Here is a 20,481-nt window from a genome sequence, read left to right as displayed (position 1 = left end):
TGGGTCTCCGGCACATTCCTTAACTCACTGAATGCCGCGCTGTTTTCAGAAGCTTTGGCCCAGAGTGCCAGCAATCTTGATCATTGTTGATGATTTTTGTAGAGCCACAGCGTATTCTATGTGATAGCTATGGACACATACTATACACATACAAACTTGTTTGAAAGACTTTAAGCTCTTAGTGGGTACAAACCGTTTATTCCTAAGAAATCCCAAACTAAACAGTGGCTAGTTTTAATCAAAATCCCTGTTTTATTTATAGAAATGGAGATGTAGCGTCTTTGATGAAATTTGAAGTGTTGCCTGTAAAGTTTCCGGGAAGTGACCTAGCGAGACCTGGCGAGACTGCCACCTAGTGATAAACCCACGAAAATGGCCTGGTTTTGACCTGACGTGCATGTGTCACTGATTCAACCCAAAGCGGCAACCATTCGCCTTTTGAACTTGAATCCAAGCCCCCTCCTCCTCCATCTCCTGGGACTAACCCCCCCCCCCCCCCCCCCCCTTACAGTCCTGTCTGTCCTATTCTTTCTTTGTCTGTCCTGTCTTATATGTTGTGTTATATGTTATATGTCACTATGCCTGCATAGAGAAAATTGCCCCTCGGGGATAAAGTTTTTTTTAATTGAATTGAATCAAAAGCAGAGTTTTAAGATTAAATGTCCAGATAAAATGTCCAGATTGTGCGTTTTCATGAGTTTTCGATCGTCATATATTTCATTTCCATTCATCACAGAGTTCCCAAAATCAAATAGAAGGTGTGTTAGAGTGTCTACTTTCGTAATAAAAAAAAAGCTAAAAACGTAATATTAAGTTTTTGGCACTCAACGCATGGGAAGGAAAAACGTAATATTACGTTTTTGGCACTCAATGAGTTAAGAGTGCGCGCGGCCATTAGCAGTGAACGGGCATTTTATTTCAAGCACGCCCATCGGATGGCACTTACATGTCACCACACCATCTGGCGATGCTCCAATCCACGGTAGGTCAGGGTTGATCATGAGTCCTGATGCTGTAATGTGAAAGTCTACATGGAGATCTTGCATGGCCTTCCAGTATGACTCCCTCGCAGTGTCTTCATTTTGCAGACCCCCATCTGATGGAAACATAAGTCAGAATAGTCAGAGCTCTGTTTTATAAGCTCACCACATGTAGCCCATAGGAAAAAGAATGAGACAGTTTGGGACAATGTAGGCCAAGTTATGGACAGGCATAAAAAGCAGACTTGCTTTAAAGCAGACCCATGAGGGCATGGCTGTCCATAACAGCCATGGGCTGCATGTGGTGAACAACAGGCCTATGGGTCAATTTACACCAGAGTTACACTTTATAGAATATATTTCACCCATACCCAGTAAGCCCTTACCAAGGAATTTCATTGCTAATGTGTTTATAAAGGTGTAGTAACACACTTTAGAAATATTTGAAAACATGCCCAATCCTGCCCCTCATTTTGTTACCCATGCACATTACATTGAGTATTGATACACCCAATTCATATTTCTGTTAATTTATTATGGAGCTTGCCTCATGTCATATTATTATGACCGCCGCGCAGCGAAGCGGCGGTCATATAGGTTTAGTCAGATTTTTTTTTTTTTTTTTTTTCGCATGTCCAAATTTCCGTCAAGGATTCCCGGGACACTGTAAGACCGGGGTACACGAAACTTGGTGGGCATGTAACCCCACATGGATAGCATGGAACCATAATTTTTCGTTTTGATCTGTAGCCCCCCCCGCTGGACTGGACCCCCCGAAAGGAGGGTAGGGCAGACACAGTTTTCTGTGAATATCTCGAGAACCGTAGGGTTTAGGAGGACCATTTTTTTTGTATGTTGATCTCAAGGGGCTATGTCATTTGTATGTAACCCATTCCATAACCACTCATTTCATGTATAGCGCCACCTAGTTAAACACAAAAAAGTAAAAATGAGGTGTTGTAATCGCAGGTATCTGTGACCTAACATAGTCAAAACTGCACGAAATTGGAAGTGTAGGATCATTATGACACCCTCTGAATGCATGCCAAGTTTCGTGGAATTCCGCTCATGGGGGGCCACACAATAAATTAATTTATGTTACTATACACCAACTGGCCTGTAGGTGGCCGGAGACAGTTTTCTGTGAATATCTCGAGAACCGTAGGGCCTAGGACAGGGATGTCAAAGTCAAATACATTAGAGGGCCAAAAAAACAAATTTGCTACAAGCCGAGGGCCGGACTGGTTCAATGTTTATTAAAACATATTAAAATGACTGCACGTAACCTATTGAACCAAGACGTGTACTGTATTTTATTTAATGATTAAATGAATAATGACTGTGACTGAAGTGCGGGCAAAGTTTGCACAGAAATGGACGATTTTTCCCATCCTCACCGACTTTGTCATAAAACTTGTTTAAATGATCATACGATGCCTCCTTGCTGCTTTGTCGTCTACATCAGCCTTTCTCAAACTTCTTTGACCTGAGGCCCAGTCAAGGCATACTTTGGGGTCATTGGGCCCACCTACATGAACCCACCCCCTCCTCCCACCCCCCATCAAATTATCATAATGATATCACAATTATTATTATTTTTATACTATATTGCTATACATGCACTTCAAAACAGTCAATGTTTAAAGTGCTAAGATTGTTCACAAAAGTTTGTGAAAACATGCACATCAGAGTACTGCTTTACTAATGTCAAATATAATTAGGCCTACAATAGTTTCATTGTTTTTGCATTGTTGCATGATGCTTGCATGAGAAATACTTCTCAAAACAACAGCAGTTATATGGGTGGGTTTCCCTCATGCAAGCATCATACACTGATTACATTTCATACACTGATTACATTTCATTTGAATGCCTGAATGTAAGGATTCAGGAAACACAATACCAGCTTTTGTGAATGGGAAATGGCGGATCAGATCATGCGTAAATCACTGATCTGGAGATCTTTAACTATCTTTAACTAAGACTAATTAATAGCTTTTGGCTGACTTTAATACTTAATGCCAAACAGTGTTTTATATAGTCTGTGCTCTGTTTTTTATGGAAGTTGCATAAATCCACGTCGTTCTATTAAATGTCGTTTCATAATTAAATAGCCTTCCAATAGGTTGAAGCTTAGCTTTGCTACCAACGTGCACACGCATGCATTGAATAAAGGCCCATACCACGACTTAATTCTATGCCTCTATATGTTTGATGACACCAAACAAGTATTTCCTACTAATTGGAGAAATGTTTGTTTTCTTTTTCTGTCCGCGGCTCCTTGATCAATTGCGTAGCAAATTATCAGACGATGGCCCGGGAATAATTTCACTCTGCAGACCATTGTCCACATTGCGGACCGCGGCCCATAGTTTGACAAATGGTGACCTGCATGCTGCCATATTAAGGCCTTTTTACGGTGTGTTTTAGCCGGGTTTTCGCGTGGAAGGCTCTGTAGAAATCTGACACCCTATTCAACGAAGTTAAACTGAAAGACCGGGCCGTTCACAGACACCAGAATGATGAGTTCAGTAACGTTCATCAGTAGTAGGCTAATACAGTACGTTCAGTTCGTTCTCTCAAAATATGAACGAGTTCATGAACTTTCGTTCAATGAACGTGTTCAGGCACAACACTGGGGAGGGGGGTAGCTGAAAGTTGACATCTGCCCTGACTGAATACTGATGAATAATGAAGCCGAGGCTCACTTGCAGCGCCGCAGTGAGTTTGTGGGCTACCGTTGCATGGTGGGAAATGGAGTATTGGTGCGTGCAAAACAGCAGCCGGCGGCTGTGGCCTGCGGGCTGGTTCTAATACTAATCAAATATCATCCCGGGGCCGTAGATAATTCATTCGCGGGCCTTGACTTTGACATGTCTAACTTTTTTTTGTATGTTGGTCTTAAGGGGACATGTCAACCCATCCCATTACCACTTATTTCATGTATAGCGCCACCTAGTTAAAAATTAAAAAGCAAAAAATTAGGTGTTTTCATCACAATATCTCTGGCTGACATGGTCAAAACTGCACGAAATTGAAAGTGTAGGATCATTATGACACCCTCCGAATGCATGCCAAGTTTTGTGAACTTTCGTTCATGGGGGGCCCATGTGTTCGTGTTTGCTAATTCATTGTATTTTATATCCGATTGGCTTGGTTCTGCCCATGAACATGGTTCACTTGTACATGCCTGTCCTTTGTGCTCAACAGCAGCTAATAGTGTGTACATTAGTGCTGCTGCATGAGCGCACACCTCTCCCAGTCCGGCCATGCACGTGCAGTGTGCCATCACCACAGTCCCATTGTTGATGCACCACTGGCTGGAGTCTCTAGTCATCCTATTTAACGGATTTGATATTAAATATTAGGTCAGTTGGATACGATGACTGGAGACTTCAGTCAGTGGTGTATTGATGCATTCATACTGATTTTCTCTCTCCTAAATACATTTTGTTTTAGACACATCAAAACATCAAGGCTGTAGACTAATGACAAATACATGTTTTACAATGTAAAAACATAACTAACAATAAACAAAAGTGTTAATTTGTCTAGGATTGTGTGGCCTACAGCGCTGCATTGCTTATTTTGTTCTCTTGTAATCTACAGAAGACTGAAGCAAATGAATCAAAAAGTGGCAACTGATCGGAAGAATGTAGCAACCATGTAGTGACACTAGTGTAACCAGTAGTGCTAACGTTAATTAAGCTGAAGTCTAGCTAGGCAAGATGAACCGTACAGTTTAGTTAACATGCTTACATTAAGAGTGACACAAATCCCTACTATTCTCACAGTGTTTTCTCAATGCTCCGACAGAACAACATAAATCAGCCGGTTTTAGAAAAAAACCCCGCACTTCTATCTCCACCTAGAGCCTGTTATTTGTATTGCAAAAATCCACAGCTCCCGGTCCTTCTGGTCCAATCAGAGCAGAGCAGGGCCGTGTGAGATATGACTGTCAATCACAGTCTGGTGCGCACTGATGAGCACAAACTTGATGAGAGGGCGCTTGGTGGTAGTGGGAGAGGGGCATGAGAGTTGTAAACATTCAAAACATCCCCTCAATATGTCAGACTTGCCAACTGCAGCTTTAAAGTTCTAGCGGCTAGCAGCTAACAACTGGCCACTTAATCAGAGTAAAAAGCCACCTGAGGTATATATTTAATGTCGGCTACAGGGTACACTTGCCATTACACCTCAGTGCAGCAGATGGTGGTAATGCACTACGTTTGCAAACTGCCAAAAAAAAAAGCTCACTGAAAAAGAAGAACGGTTCGCTGGCCTGTTCTTCTTCAATGAGTTTTTTTGGCAGTTTGCAAACGGAGTGCATTATCTCCACCATCTGCTGGACTTAGGTGTAATGGCAAGTGTACCCTGTAGCCTCACTCTGGCCGCTGGGTGAATAAGGCGAATACTACGCGAATCCCAATATCAGCCTTCAGTTTGACTAACAGAACACCGTTAATACAGGCCCTGGCTGAATATGGTCACCACATCACTGTTTTCACAACTCAACACCCATGACTACCCATTATGGCTTTATCCACCACTACTAGCCAAACCGCTAAACCCAAATCACTTAGTTTGCGAAAACAACCAAGCTACACAAACAAACAATCCAAACCCGGTCGAGCCTCCTAATTGTTGGGGGATGCCCACTGCGGCAGCAGTATCCGAACACAACAATGCACTGTCTAGGGGAAACTAAATAATTACAATACTACCTGCCATGGGTCCCTAACCTAAGTGTAAGGTTGTGTTAGTCAGTGTGTAGGAGACTAATCGCGAGGGTGCTCCGTATGTCGGAGTTTACAGAAGAGGGTCAGTCGATGTAGCCCAGTCCTACAATCCCAAATGTCCTAAAAGAGTCCTTGTCGTGGCAAAGTCCAAATGCGAAAATCCCAGAGACTCACTGAACTGCGGTCCTCTTCCAGCGACGACAAACACTCCATTCAAACAATAGCGCTACTGGTTGCAAAATTCCGGGAATTTTCAAAGTTGGAAACTTTCCATGGGAATTAACGGGAATATATGGGAAATAACAGGAATAAACGGGAATTAATGGGAATAAACTGGGAATTTGTAATATGGCAAGGTAGTCTATAACAGGGAACTTAAATGTAGTGGACAAAACCCCATCTTGCAGTCTAATATTCATTAAAACAACCTGATTTAATGCAATTTCAGTCGAATTTCTACCCTGCACATATGTCAATCACATGCACACAGCAATCGGCATAGGCTGCTAGAAACCTATGGTGTGTTCATATGCATGAGGAAAAAATGTTCCAACCAATCAGATTTTGTTGTTGAGTGGTGTTGTATATCTTGGGCAGTTCAGTATGGCTAGTTTAGCACGCTAGTAAACCATAGGCAGAGAATGGGATTCCCGCTAGCATGCTAACTAGCTTTGCATGCTAAGCTAAGCGAAATACGAACATACAATTCATATTGCTTATTACGAAACAAAACGTTAATGTTTGTATATGAAACAGTTTGTATGAATTACCCAAAATTCCCAGTTAATTCCCGTAAATTCCCATTAATTCCCATAATTTCCTTTAATTCCATGAAAGTTTCCAATTTGGAATATTTCCAAAATTCCCCTATCTTAACTTCCCATGGTAAGTTTCCGAAAAGTTTCCGGAAATGTTCCGCCCCTTTGCAACCCTAAGCGCTACCGCCATTACCCACCTAAGCCGCTTTAATAGCTCAATGAGCCAATAAGTGGCCCAGAGGTGAGCCAATGCCCCCTCTGTAGTGCGGCAGATTAGTGAAACATTCGTTCAATTTGTGATACAAGCATCAAACTTGGCACAAATATTCTTTGGGACCCACTTTATCCAAAAACCACATTAGCCACGTAAAAAATCCAATACGCCATTTTTTCCAAGATGGCCACCATTGAAAGCCATTATACTTGATTTTTGACTTGGATTGAGATTGGATAATCACATTTTGATGATCTTGATATCTAAATATAGGTAAAAGGGTCTGGACTTTCCAATTCTACAATACAATTTGAAGAATGTGTTAAATTGTGAAGGTAGACGCAATTAATAGGGAAAATAGCACATTTCAATACTAATTTTAGCATAATTAAATTGTTTTTTTGTTAATAAAACATATGTTGGTTAGGTTACTTCAGCGGAGGCAGGGGGGCTAAGTAAGTGCAGTAAGTGCATGTTGAAATGATTATATATATATATATATATAATTTCAATGCAATAGTGTATAGTAGGAAAGACAGACAGGGCTGGATCCGGAAATTATCAGTTTAAAGAGACACCAGGCAAGCCTGATGCTTTTTCTCTACAAAACTCCCCCTCGCTCGGTCTGAAGCTCTTTTCCTTTTCTTTGCATCTTCCGTCAAGGGTTTTCGCTGCTTCTTCGCCGGCTCTGCCATTATACACACGTTTGCAACAAATGCTAGCGTTTCGTTAGCCTGCCTCTGTGCTGTAAACTGATCCTGCTTCGGTCGCCGGGTACGATCATAGACAGTAAAAGAAATGGACGAACAGACTCCGTCGTTTTCAATGGGAGGGCACTGAGTCAAATAGAACGATTTTTCAGTTGGTCCCCCCAGTACTGCGCAGACTCACACTTAACTTCGTGACGTTAGCCATCGAACTGAATCTTGTAACTCATATGATAGATACACAGAAATTCTTCTCACACTTCCTTCGCCTTCAAAGTCATCAAAGTTAAACATTTATTTATGTATTATTATTAATATCATCCTCACCTAGTCGTGTTAATGTTGATGCTACCATACATGATCATCTTCAAAAACAGTCAACAAAACAAAAAAGTTATAGCCTTGAAGCTAATCTTCTTTCCACTTTTCCGACCTACGGTCAATCCATCGAAAACCTCTGTAATGATTAGTGCCGTTTTTTTTTAAATTAGGTTTACTTTTTTTTTAAATTATTATTAGGTTGCCTCTGTGTAATGCTTTACCTTAACATACGGTCGTGTATGCTAGGTTTTGCTTATGAGTTACCGTCATAGACAGGTGGACTGAGCTTCTTATCCAAACAATACGGTTATCTCCCTACTGCGCGAAAGAGAGATTACGTCAAAGCTAGCTTCCCTCCAACCGAACAAGCTAACCATTCTTCTTACGGGTAACCAACGTTACAGACAAGGTAGTGGAGTCTGTTTTGCCTTTGTAGTGTTTATGTGGATTACACAGAAGCTACAATATCGGCACAGGATATATGTTATATGAAGTTATGGTATTTCAAAAAAATCCTAGAATGAATGGACTTCTATGGGAGTTAGCAGAGAGGTGGTCCCTCCAGCCTACGTCGATTCTTCTACTTCCGGGAATTCGCCTGCCCCCTTGGGTACGATACACTGAACTTGCAAGCGGGATATTCTGCCTACAGGCAATAGGGGCGGGCGAGAGTCTTCATTCGGCCTGTAATGAGTCATTTAACCATATGCCGACTTACGAAGATGATTAATTAACACGAAAACGTTGCCTGGTGTCCCTTTAAACTGAACTTCAGCAGGGGGGCTAAGTAAGTGCATGTTTTTTTTATATATATTTTATTTCAATAGAACAGTGAAGACAGGAAATGGACGGCAAAGAACGACAGGGCTGGATAGGGAAATTGTCTGAACTTCAGCAGGGGCAGGGGGGCTACGTAAGTGCATGTGTTTGTTTAAATATATAAATATATTAGGGCTGTCAATCGATTTAAAAAAAATAATCAAATTAATTACATACTCTGTGATTAATTAATCTAAATTAATCGCATATATAATTTTTGCTGTGAAAGTATTTTAAATATTTAAACTCAAATGAATCATTGAATAATCAGCATTAGTGACATTAAAGTTCAAAAACTCTTTTATTATTATTTTCACTGTTCAAATAATTTATATGGCTCTGGTTGAACCCATTGAACATCGTTGTCTGCAGTTGCCTCTAGGCTACATCTCTGTATTTCAGCAATGTCAACATTTCAGGCATCAATAAAGGTGATGATGAAACGTTATCCCATTGTTCAATATTTGATAGCCTGTCACAGGAACGTTTTTTAGCTAAAATCGCCCTGATTTGGTGCATTGATCTGTATCGATAACGTTATGGGAGAACCTGCATGTAGCCTATGGTAGCCTAACTTTTTTTCTCTGTTCAAAACTCGGTTTACATGAAGACGATAGACTTTCTTAGAAGCTGTGAAATTTGGCCAGAGAGGAACATGTCTTCCCTCTGAAAGTTGACACAAAATCAAACAATATTTGATCATTTAACTTGAACTGAACAGCGACAGGTTTTGGTAGGCAGTAGACTCAGCAGACGTTAAAACGGTATAGTAACACCCCCAATTATCACCACTTTTGTTCAGAAATTCTAAAACAACGATGTTTTTTAACACTTCAAAATAACATTTGCTAAATTAACCTGACATTTTTCAGTAGCCATAGGTGTGTAGATTTGAACAAAATCTGGTTTGTTTGTTAACGGGAGCATTTACTGCCTGAAATATCCGATTTTGTTTACCACGCTCGGAGTTATAGTGCTTGGCCTGATGGGTCGCCTATTTACACCGTTTCAACGGCACATGAACGGTTAGACCGAGAATTCTCGTCGTGAAATTAAAATTCCACTGGAGCTCCAAGCGGTTGTGTACACGCAGCCTTACAACACTGTCTACAGCTCTTTGAGTCACGGTAAAATGTCATTTTTGGTACATAGCTAATTTAGATACACCTATGGTGTGGGTGGTTGCGTTTCTATAGGAGTCCGCTGTCTTGGTTTGTTTAGAAATGGATATTAAGTGACACATACACGCAAGACGGTGGAAATACGGGACCGGTGGAAATAGGGGGGGTTACGATAGCCTACATAGCGTCAGTCAGCATCATGTAACATTAATGTCGTTAAAGTCATGAATCCTGTAACATATTATAACCAACCCAGTCTCACGTCTGAACGTGTCACTGTCACGTTAATTAATCTATTGGGACGTGTTGTGTAACACGTTTCCTTGTTAAAAAACGTGTTGAGCAGGACGTAATTATCGTGTTACTATCACGTTGTATTTCGCTTTCAGCCAGAACCACGTCATCTGTCAAAAAAGCCCGACCCAAAATGGCGAGAATGTTATTTGATGCTTTTGACGTGCAGTTTCATACTCTTAAGCCTGCTTTGAGTTGTGGGTTAGAAGGAGCCACCTTTTAGCTAGCAGTTTTAGAAGGCTGAACCCCAGAATCCAGAAACAAGAACCGAGCAGGGACGGAGAAAAAAGAAGAATCCAAATGGGAAATGAGGTGAGCCTTGCTACTGCCGCTAGCATGATCATTTTGCTAGCAATTGAGCAAAACAGTTTAAAGTTGATTTAACATGAAATAGTAGCCTATGCATGGGCAATACTGTGAATTCAGAGTAGGCTTGCACAACTTATAATTTAGCTAACGTGCATGATGTAATGTTACGTTAATCTGTAAAACAGCTGTTGTCTGTGTAAATTAACATTGTAGCCTAATATTGTTAGTGTGGGCTACAGCTAACAGCTGGGAGGTAGCCTATCAGCCAGGCATGTATAATCGATAATCATGATGAACGTGAATAGATTTTGTTGCGAAAACGCGCATTGTTTTAGGCCACATATCAGCTATAAAACAATTGTATTCTGATACAGCAGTTCTCCAGATGTTAGATATTCACTTATATTATAATATAATTTTGTATTTCTTTAACCTGATTAAGAGAGGGGTTTAATTCAATAGAGAATTGCAATGTGTGTAGCCCATAATATTAGAGAGATTAGGCTAGATTTAGATTAGATTCAACTTTATTGTAATTTAAAAGAGTAGGCTACAGGTACAGAGCCAATGAAATGCAGTTGACATCCAACCAGAAGTGCAAAGAAGCAGTTATGTAGACGATCAAGATTAATTATGTACAACAGTTAGATAAATAGGCAAGTTTTCCAGATGACATGTGTACAGTGACAGAAATAGCCTATACAGTGAATATGGAATGTGTGTCTAGCCTATAACAAAACAAATTGATAATAATACATAAATAATACATAATAATGATAATAATAGCAGTAATTACAGTAGGCCACGGTTGTTGGTGACGTGTCTGTTTCCTATTATTCCATGCCACTCTCCTACTGTCTCCTTTACTGCCCTGCGCCACTTGCCTACTATCTTTTGCCTCTTGCCTACTGTCCAGCACAACTCGTCTACCATCTCCTATGCTGACCCACGCCACTCACCTACTGTTTCCTAACTGTCCAATGCCACAAACTGTAACATTAAGCTGACACAATCTTGCTGCACGGTTACTTCTCTGCATGCAATCACTATTGCCAGCTGTTATGAGTAAACATTATATTGGGACACCAATATATTTCTGATTTCTGATTCACGGGCAGTGTATTTGCTACTGAAGAAAAGGAGAACACATAGTAATTGTTCTTGGATTGAGATTTAGAGTAAGGTTTCTATTGATCTTTTTCAGATAAGGCCTCTTCATTTTCATCTGTGAAGGATCTACATGGACTTGGTCTGGATAGCCTTTCCTGTTTTGATGAGCCAGTCGGTATGTATTTGACATTCTTTAGGATAAAAGGAGCCATATGTTATCAAAAATTCTACACCCATATGTAGAAAAGCTTTGTTGCTGTTTGTTATTGTTGTTGTTGAAAACTACGTTGAATGCAAAGAGATGCATATGTCCCTTGGGAGGAGAGGGATGTGGATGATTGAATTGTCCAACAGACATAAAAATATGACTGTGTATGATTGTGTTTGTGTCTGTATATGATTTTTTTGTACTTGTTGCATTTTAAGCATGCTTATATACTTTACGCCATGGTGGTCTAAATTGTCTTTATTGCCACTTGCAGGGTCTAGAGGAAAAACCCTATATGAGCCCCAGGGTGAGTAGTGTATAATTACTTTATCCCAAGATTGATTTTCGTAGAAAGGTGTTCAAACCAAAATCAAACCAAAATCATAGATAGATTTATTATTTGTCCTTTCGGAAAATTGTTCTGCGCCATACAGTAGACAGTTAGACAAGACTGAATACAAGACGGAATTCCCCTCACCCCAACCGCCCCCACCCTACCACACTCCCACACATACACAACATCAGGGCAGAAGGCACAGACCCCACTACACATTTATAGAATGATAAAGTGCAGTTGTGCATACTGTGATAGTCCAGCTGGAAAGAAAGTGCATGGTCCTGCAGGTAACGTCTTGTTCATCAATGTAATGCTAGTTGGAATGAATTACCTACTGGCTCAATTTGTTTGGAAAGAAGGTAGCCTGAACCTCCCTGATGGCAACACCTCATATGCCTGGTGTATGGGATGTGACATATCTCTATTATTTGCATGACCTTTCTTCAACACCCTTCTTTCACAGGTCGTAGCAATACTGTCTGGTTTTTGCCCCTCAACCTTGCTGGCCATGTTAACTATCTTGCTCAGTTTGGTTTTTTTTGGTCACTGACAAAGAGAAATACCAGGTAACACAACAAAAAAGTAGCATGCTCTTCACAAATGAATGATAGAAAAGTAATATATCTCTATCCACTCTAAATTGTCTTAGTTTGCACATAAAATGCAGCCTCTGCAGCCCCTTTTTATAGATGGTGTTGGTATTACTGTCCCATTGCAACTTATTATCTATTATTGTGCCTAAGTACTTGTACTCGACTACAATCACAACATCCTCACCATTTTTAACCATACACTGGGGGGGCTGGCTCCCAGTTCTGTACTGTAGTCTATTATTATTTGCTTTGTTTTCTGTATATTTAGAAGATGACAGCTGGACCTACACCATTTCGCGAATTGATCCACCCAGGCCCTGTAGTTGGTCTCCTCGCTATTCTGTATTAACCCCACTATTGCTGTGTCATCTGCAGATTTTATGAGGTATGTAAACGTTCGAAAAACGCAGAAGAGCCCCGTATAAGAGCCCCAGTGTGATAGGCTGGTTGCTGTCATGTGACACACGCGACCACAAGAAAGCGGAAACACATTGTAGAGCCGTGTGGGGTAAGGTAAGTTAAACTACGTAAATTTAGTAAATAATAATTATAACAAATAGTTGTTTTTTGTTGTTTTGAACAAAATATAGAGATACTTATCCTGACCAAAACTCCTTCATGCTGTAAAACAGCTAGAATCACGCGAAATCAGTGCAATTTCTTAGTCAATGTCTTATAAGTGTAAAAGACGTGGAGAAATAGCCTACGTAATAATTAGCTAAATAAATCATTGTTCACTACACGTTATGGTTAAATTATTGAAATGAATGCGATGGTGATACAATCCTGCTTTTCAATTAGTTGACATGGTGTTTGACATTAAATTATAATGAGGTCAGTTTCATGTAATAAGCTATTTGTTTCTTTGGGTCTGGTTAATTGAAATTAGCAATTTCTTAGTACAATTCAATGTCTTATAATGGTAAAAGACGTGGACAAATACATGATAATTAGCCAAATAAATCGTTGTTCACGACACGTTATGGTTAAATTATTGGAATGAGTGTGATGGTGATACAATCCTGCTTTTCAATTAGTTGAGATGGTGTTTGACATTAAATTATAAGCAGGTCAGTTTCACGTAATAAGCTATTTGTTTCTTTGGGTCTGGGTAATTCATGTGACAAAAAATTCTGTTATAGGCTACTACTGTTTTTCTGAAAAACAAAGCAGTACAACATTTCTATCTCCAAAATAATGCATTGTACGCTTGTGTGTACTACGTAGTGCATGCAGCTTTCAATGTCCAAAGTAGCCTATACTGATTTTCCTGCATAAGAACTACAAATACTCCTCCAAAACTACAGTGTTGACACTTGAAGTTGTGGAGTTACATTTTAGTAGCCTATTCTATAATAGCATAAATACCCACATCGGTTTTACCTTTGTCCCACCTGTATACAACATATGTCTATGAATTGCAGTAGTGATCAAATGAAAAAGGAAAGAAAGGTGTCCTGATGTGTTGTTTAGGGATGGTCCTGCAATGTTTTCTCGACATATCTTTATGTCTTTTTTTTCTCCCCTCTACTTATGTTTTCACAGATCCTTGCTCCTGATATCCCGATGTATGGGTTGCACTTCATTCACTCCAACAGAACACTCACAGAAAGGAGAGTAGTATCAAACTACAAGACAGCCAGCATGTAAGCAAGGTCTTGTTTGTCCTTGTTTGGCTACTCATTTGTCTACTTCCTGAAGAGGCTGAAGCATGCTGGCCTCCTTGCTTCCATTAACAGCTGTGTTATGGAGTGCATCCTCACATCATGGTCTACTGCAGCGGTGGATACAGAGGACAATTGGCAGGTATTTTACGTCACTTTTACATTACTTTTACTGTGATTTTGCTAGATATGGTTGTCACTGTGCTAAATATAGGCCCATATTGTAGATCGAGAAACGCATTGTACAGCTGATACATCTTGGGCTATACTATTAAGGGACAGCTGTATTGACCACCTAAATCATATATTTTCTGAAAGCCTATAGCCTCTAGATGTCAATTAATATACATTAAGACATGTCCCACCTTCCTACTGACTTTGGTGCATCATAAGGCGTACATAGGCCCATAATGTAGATCAAGAAACACATTGTACAGCTGATACATCTCTAGGGCTATAATATTAAGGGACAGCTGAATTGACCACCTACACCATATATTTTCTGAAAGCCTATAGCCTATAGATGTCAATTAATATATATTAAGACATGTCCCACCTTCCTACTGACTTTGACATATCATAAGGCGTATATAGGCCTATATTGTAGATCGAGAAACGCATTGTACAGCTGATACATCTTGGGCTATAATATTAAGGGACAGCTGAATTGACCCCCTAAACCATATATTTTCTGAAAGCCTATAGCCTCTAGATGTCAATTAAAATATATTAAGACATGTCCCACCTTCCTACTGACTTTGGTGCATCATAAGGCGTATATAGGCCTATATTGTAGATCGAGAAACCGATTGTACAACTGATATATCTTGGGCTATACTATTAAGTGACAGCTGAATTGACCACCTAAACCATATATTTTCTGAAAGCCTATAACCTCTAGATATCAATTAATATACATTAAGACATGTCCCACCTTCCTACTGACTTTGACATATCATAAGGCGTACATAGGCTCATATTGTAGATCGAGAAACGCATTGTACAGCGGATACATCTTGGGCTATACTATTAAGGGACAGCTGTATTGACCACCTAAATCATATATTTTCTGAAAGCCTATAGCCTCTAGATGTCAATTAATATACATTAAGACATGTCCCACCTTCCTACTGACTTTGGTGCATCATAAGGCGTACATAGGCCCATAATGTAGATCAAGAAACACATTGTACAGCTGATACATCTAGGGCTATAATATTAAGGGACAGCTGAATTGACCACCTAAACCATATATTTTCTGAAAGCCTATAACCTCTAGACGTCAATTAATATACATTAAGACATGTCCCACCTTCCTACTGACTTTGACATATCATAAGGCGTACATAGGCCCATTTTGTAGATCGAGAAACGCATTGTACAGCGGATACATCTTGGGCTATACTATTAAGGGACAGCTGAATTGACAACCTAAACCATATATTTTCTGAAAGCCTATAGCCTCTAGATGTCAATTAATATACATTAAGACATGCCCCACCTTCCTACTGACTTTGGTGCATCATAAGGCGTACATAGGCCCATAATGTAGATCGAGAAACGCATTGTACAGCTGATACATCTTGGGCTATAATATTAAGGGATAGCTGAATTGACCACCTACACCATATATTTTCTGAAAGCCTATAGCCTATAGATGTCAATTAATATATATTAAGACATGTCCCACCTTCCTACTGACTTTGACATATCATAAGGCGTATATAGGCCTATATTGTAGATCGAGAAACGCATTGTACAGCTGATACATCTTGGGCTATAATATTAAGGGACAGCTGAATTGACCCCCTAAACCATATATTTTCTGAAAGCCTATAGCCTCTAGATGTCAATTAAAATATATTAAGACATGTCCCACCTTCCTACTGACTTTGGTGCATCATAAGGCGTATATAGGCCTATATTGTAGATCGAGAAACCGATTGTACAACTGATATATCTTGGGCTATACTATTAAGGGACAGCTGAATTGACCACCTAAACAATATATTTTCTGAAAGCCTATAGCCTCTAGATGTCAATTAATATACATTAAGACATGTCCCACCTTCCTACTGACTTTGGTGCATCATACGGCGTTTGCAGGAAGGTGGACCATGTGCTAATGTATGTTAACTCACATGTATAAGTGACAAGCTTTAAGAAAATATATGCTTTGCATGGCTAAAATTGCTTTGCCTTTATGTTGGAGCTCAAAATCATATGCCCCATTCATTCGCCAATTTACAAAATAGTGCGATGTATACATTTATGTCCTCCAAAGTTTGCAGGAAGGTGGGCCATGTGCTAGTGTATTAAGGGACAGCTGAATTGACCACCTAAACCACATATTTTCTGAAAACCCATAGCCTCTAGATGTCAATTAATATTAATTAAGACATTTCCCACCTTCCTACTTACTCTGGCATATGATAAAGCATACATAGGCCCATATTGTAGGTCGAGAAACAAATTGTTCAGTTGATACAATTTGGCGTACACTATTAAGGGACAGCTGATTCAACCACCTAAACCATACTAGGACTTGGCCCACCCTCCTTAAATACTTTGGCACACTATTTGAAAGGCATAGACCTGCATTTTATAAGTGGACTTTATAGTCATCAGTATGTTTGAACATGTCAAGAGATACACTGAGATTGTAGTTTCTTTCTTTGTACACTTGTTTTATCTCTATTTCTAATTTCCAGGTTGTCAGCTGTTTGGTTATCCCCAAAGCAGAAAGACATGCCAGGAAGGAGCAAGGCAAAGCCCGGGGATTTTTCTGCAGCTGTTCCTGCCCGTTATAGAAGGACTGCTCCTGAGAATAGATGGGTGTCTACATCGTTTTGCAAAATGGGTCTTCTACACATGATGTTTGTCAAGCACTGCTCATTGACTGGCCAGGGGTCCTCTGTATTGTGACCACTGGTCAAAGGCGCCACATGACTGTCTCAAAGTCCTCTACATCATTCCGGTGACGGGACTTCTGGCCTAGTCTGACAGGATGGGTCTTGTGTTACTGTGACCAGACGGCTCAACAATGCATCATTCTCATCCATGCCCTCATCGCCTCAAGACTGGAGTACAGCATTCTCTATGGTCTTGAAAAATATTACTGTCTTTATTATTATTATTATTATTATTATTATTATTATTATTACAGGTCTCTCTGCACCCGAACCAGCAGGTTCAGAGGAAGCTTCTTTTCTGTGGCTGTCACCCGACTGGACTGTAGCTCTGTATCCCGTGGTGTATACTACGAATCTCGATTAGTCGGTTAGCGAGGTATGTTGCGCTCAAAGCCAGGGTATGCTGTGACACGAAAGTGGATCTGTTTTAGTGTCGCTGTATCACCATGGGATCTTATGCTGTCAACCAAACCTGGTCGGGAGGAGGTTATGTGCTAAGTTATAGCTCAAATCGTGTAATCTACCGCCCACTGACCAATCAATTGTCTTAGAAACGAAGTTATCTCACGTGTAGGATTCTGTCATATATCGTACAGGTGGAGCTCCACCTCTACTAACATTTTGGATCTCGGATGCACTTTAATAGTGCTGTGCGTGCAGATATCCCACTATGGACGTGCATACCATACAACAACTGATGACAGTTGATTTATTTGATGTTATAGGTTAGACACAAAAAATTACCGCAGTGTAGATTAAGCTATCGCTCATGAATGCGGAAGTAATTGTTTTTAAATAGAGGCGGTCTTGTAATTGTTTTTAAAACGTGCGTCTCCACGTTTCACGATTGGCCAACGTCATCCCAACACCGAGAACGCGCACAGATCTGAGCTGGAAGCCTAGTTTGACAAATATATCACATAACTGCTATCGTAGTATCACTTAACATATACCCCTGAGTCAAGGCTTTGTCAAGCCTCGATATGTAGACATAACCTAGATATGTCTAACGTGCTTCGTAGTATACCCCACCGGTGACAACCAATCAACTAAGCCCCCAAATACCCTATCCCACCCATAGTGTTATTTATTTACAAATGCACATACTGTAATTACAATTATACATAACCATATTCTACTGCTCTTCATGCTCTTATAATGTTACTGTTTCTGCGCTACAATGGTACTGTTACCACACTGCACATATCTGTCTATATGGTTCATACTGAATATCCATATTTATTCTGTTTTTCTCATATGTTCTGTTAATACACTGCCCATATTTATATCTAATGTATATTACTCTAAACCACCTGCTGTAAACCAACTGCATATTACTGTCTACACAACACTATACAGTATTTCTTGTCCTGCCTATGCACCATCTGTCTATACTTTGTATATCACATTGCACTTTTGCTTTGTACAGGGTTCCCACGGGTAATAGAAGTCTATTCCAGACATGGAAAGTCAGGGAATTTTTATCATTTTGGGGGCAAAGTCATGGAATATCAGGGAATTTTGTCGTAGTAGTTTATGATGTACTAGCCAAAATGCATAACATATTTCCACATAGTATTGGTGTATATCTGGTTATTACCTTTACAGCTTGCTTGAGTAGCCCAACTGTGTTAATTCAATGCCTATTTATTCATCTCCCGCTCTAAAAAAGTAAAAGACTCTTGATGCGGGTGCTCTGAAATCATTGGTCGGTATATTGTAAGTCATGGAAATTCAGGTGTTTTGTCAGGGAAAAGTAATAGAATTTTACATTTGACTTAGAGTGGGAACCCTGTTTGTACTTATACTCTGCACAATGACAATAAAAGTGAATCTGATCAAATGTTAATTATTATTTAGTGCCTGTAGTGCTGCTTTGTATTAGCATATACCTTTGCTGTTTGTTTTATGTGTATTGGACAACCCCCTGTTTAAAGCAATCACAAACTTACATATTTTGATTGATCTTGATACACAGATGTGTGTTGTGCTGAAATAAACCCAATTTCACTTATCTTAGGTGCTGTGGGACTTTTGATGCACACGAAATCTTAAGAAATGGCCGTTCAGAGAGCATTGTTTTGACAGATGTTGACCAACAAAAGTTCTTAAATCATACACAAACCATTAAAACATCCATATTTTTATTGAATATGATACACAGAGGTGTGTTGTGCTGAAATAAACCCAATTTCACTTATCTTAGGTGCTGTGGTACTTTTGATGCACAAGAAATCTTAAGAAATGGCCGTTCAGAGAGCATTGTTTTGACAGATGTTGATCAACAAAAGTTCTTAAATCATACACAAACCATTAAAACATCCATATTTTGATTGAATATGATACACAGAGGTGTGTTGTGCTGAAATAAACCCAATTTCACTTATCTTAGGTGCGGCGGGAATTTTGATGCACAAGAAATCTTCAGAAATGGCCGTTCAGAGAGCATTTTTTGACAGATGTTGACCAACAAAAGTTCTTAAATCATACACAAACCATTAAAACATCCATATTTTGATTGAATATGATACACAGAGGTGTGCTGTGCTGAAATAAACCCAATTTCACTAATCTAAGGTGCTGTGGGAATTTTGATGCACAAGAAATCTTCAGAAATGGCCGTTCAGAGAGCATTTTTTGACAGATGTTGACCAACAAAAGTTATTAAATCATAAACAAACCATTAAAACATCCATATTTTGATTGAATATGATACACAGAGATGTGCTGTGCTGAAATAAACCCAATTTCACTGATCTTACCTGCCATGGCAAGTTTGATGCACCGGACATACTCAGAAACTACAATTGAGACACCCATATGGCCAGACCGGCCTAGGTAAGTGTCACACCCATTATTTCATGAAATGTCAACATGTGGCACATATTTTGATACAGGGAATGATAACAAACTTCTTTGTCAAATTTGAGACCTCTAGCTGCTTGTATGTTGTCAGGAGGCGGAGCCAAAGATTGGAAAATGTAGATTTCTAGGGGGCGCTATAGAGTCTATGAATGTGTGAGATGTGATTTTACGTATCTCATATATTTTATGTCATAGGTAGATGTCACATGCTAAATTTAGTCTGTTTATGAGGTATGCAAGTTAGAAATGCTAACCCTAGGTTTAGATGGCCATAATTTGCATAGGTCAGACAGACCTTGATAGGATTACACTAGTTAATTCAAGATAGTACCAACATGTGGCACATATTTTGATACACGGGATGATAACAAACTAGTTTGTCAAATTTGGGACATCTAATGACTTGTGTGTTGCCAGGAGGCGGAGCCAAATATAGGAAATATTGGATTTCTAGGGGGTGCTATAGAGTCTGTGAATATGTGAGATGCGATTTAACTACACACTCAAATATAACTGCTTGTGTGTTGCCA

Source organism: Alosa sapidissima, chromosome 4 (assembly GCF_018492685.1).
Source record: "Alosa sapidissima isolate fAloSap1 chromosome 4, fAloSap1.pri, whole genome shotgun sequence".
NCBI classification, from domain to species: domain Eukaryota; kingdom Metazoa; phylum Chordata; class Actinopteri; order Clupeiformes; family Clupeidae; genus Alosa; species Alosa sapidissima.
The sequence above is the reverse complement of the archived record's forward strand: the minus strand, read 5'-3'. Positions refer to the sequence as shown.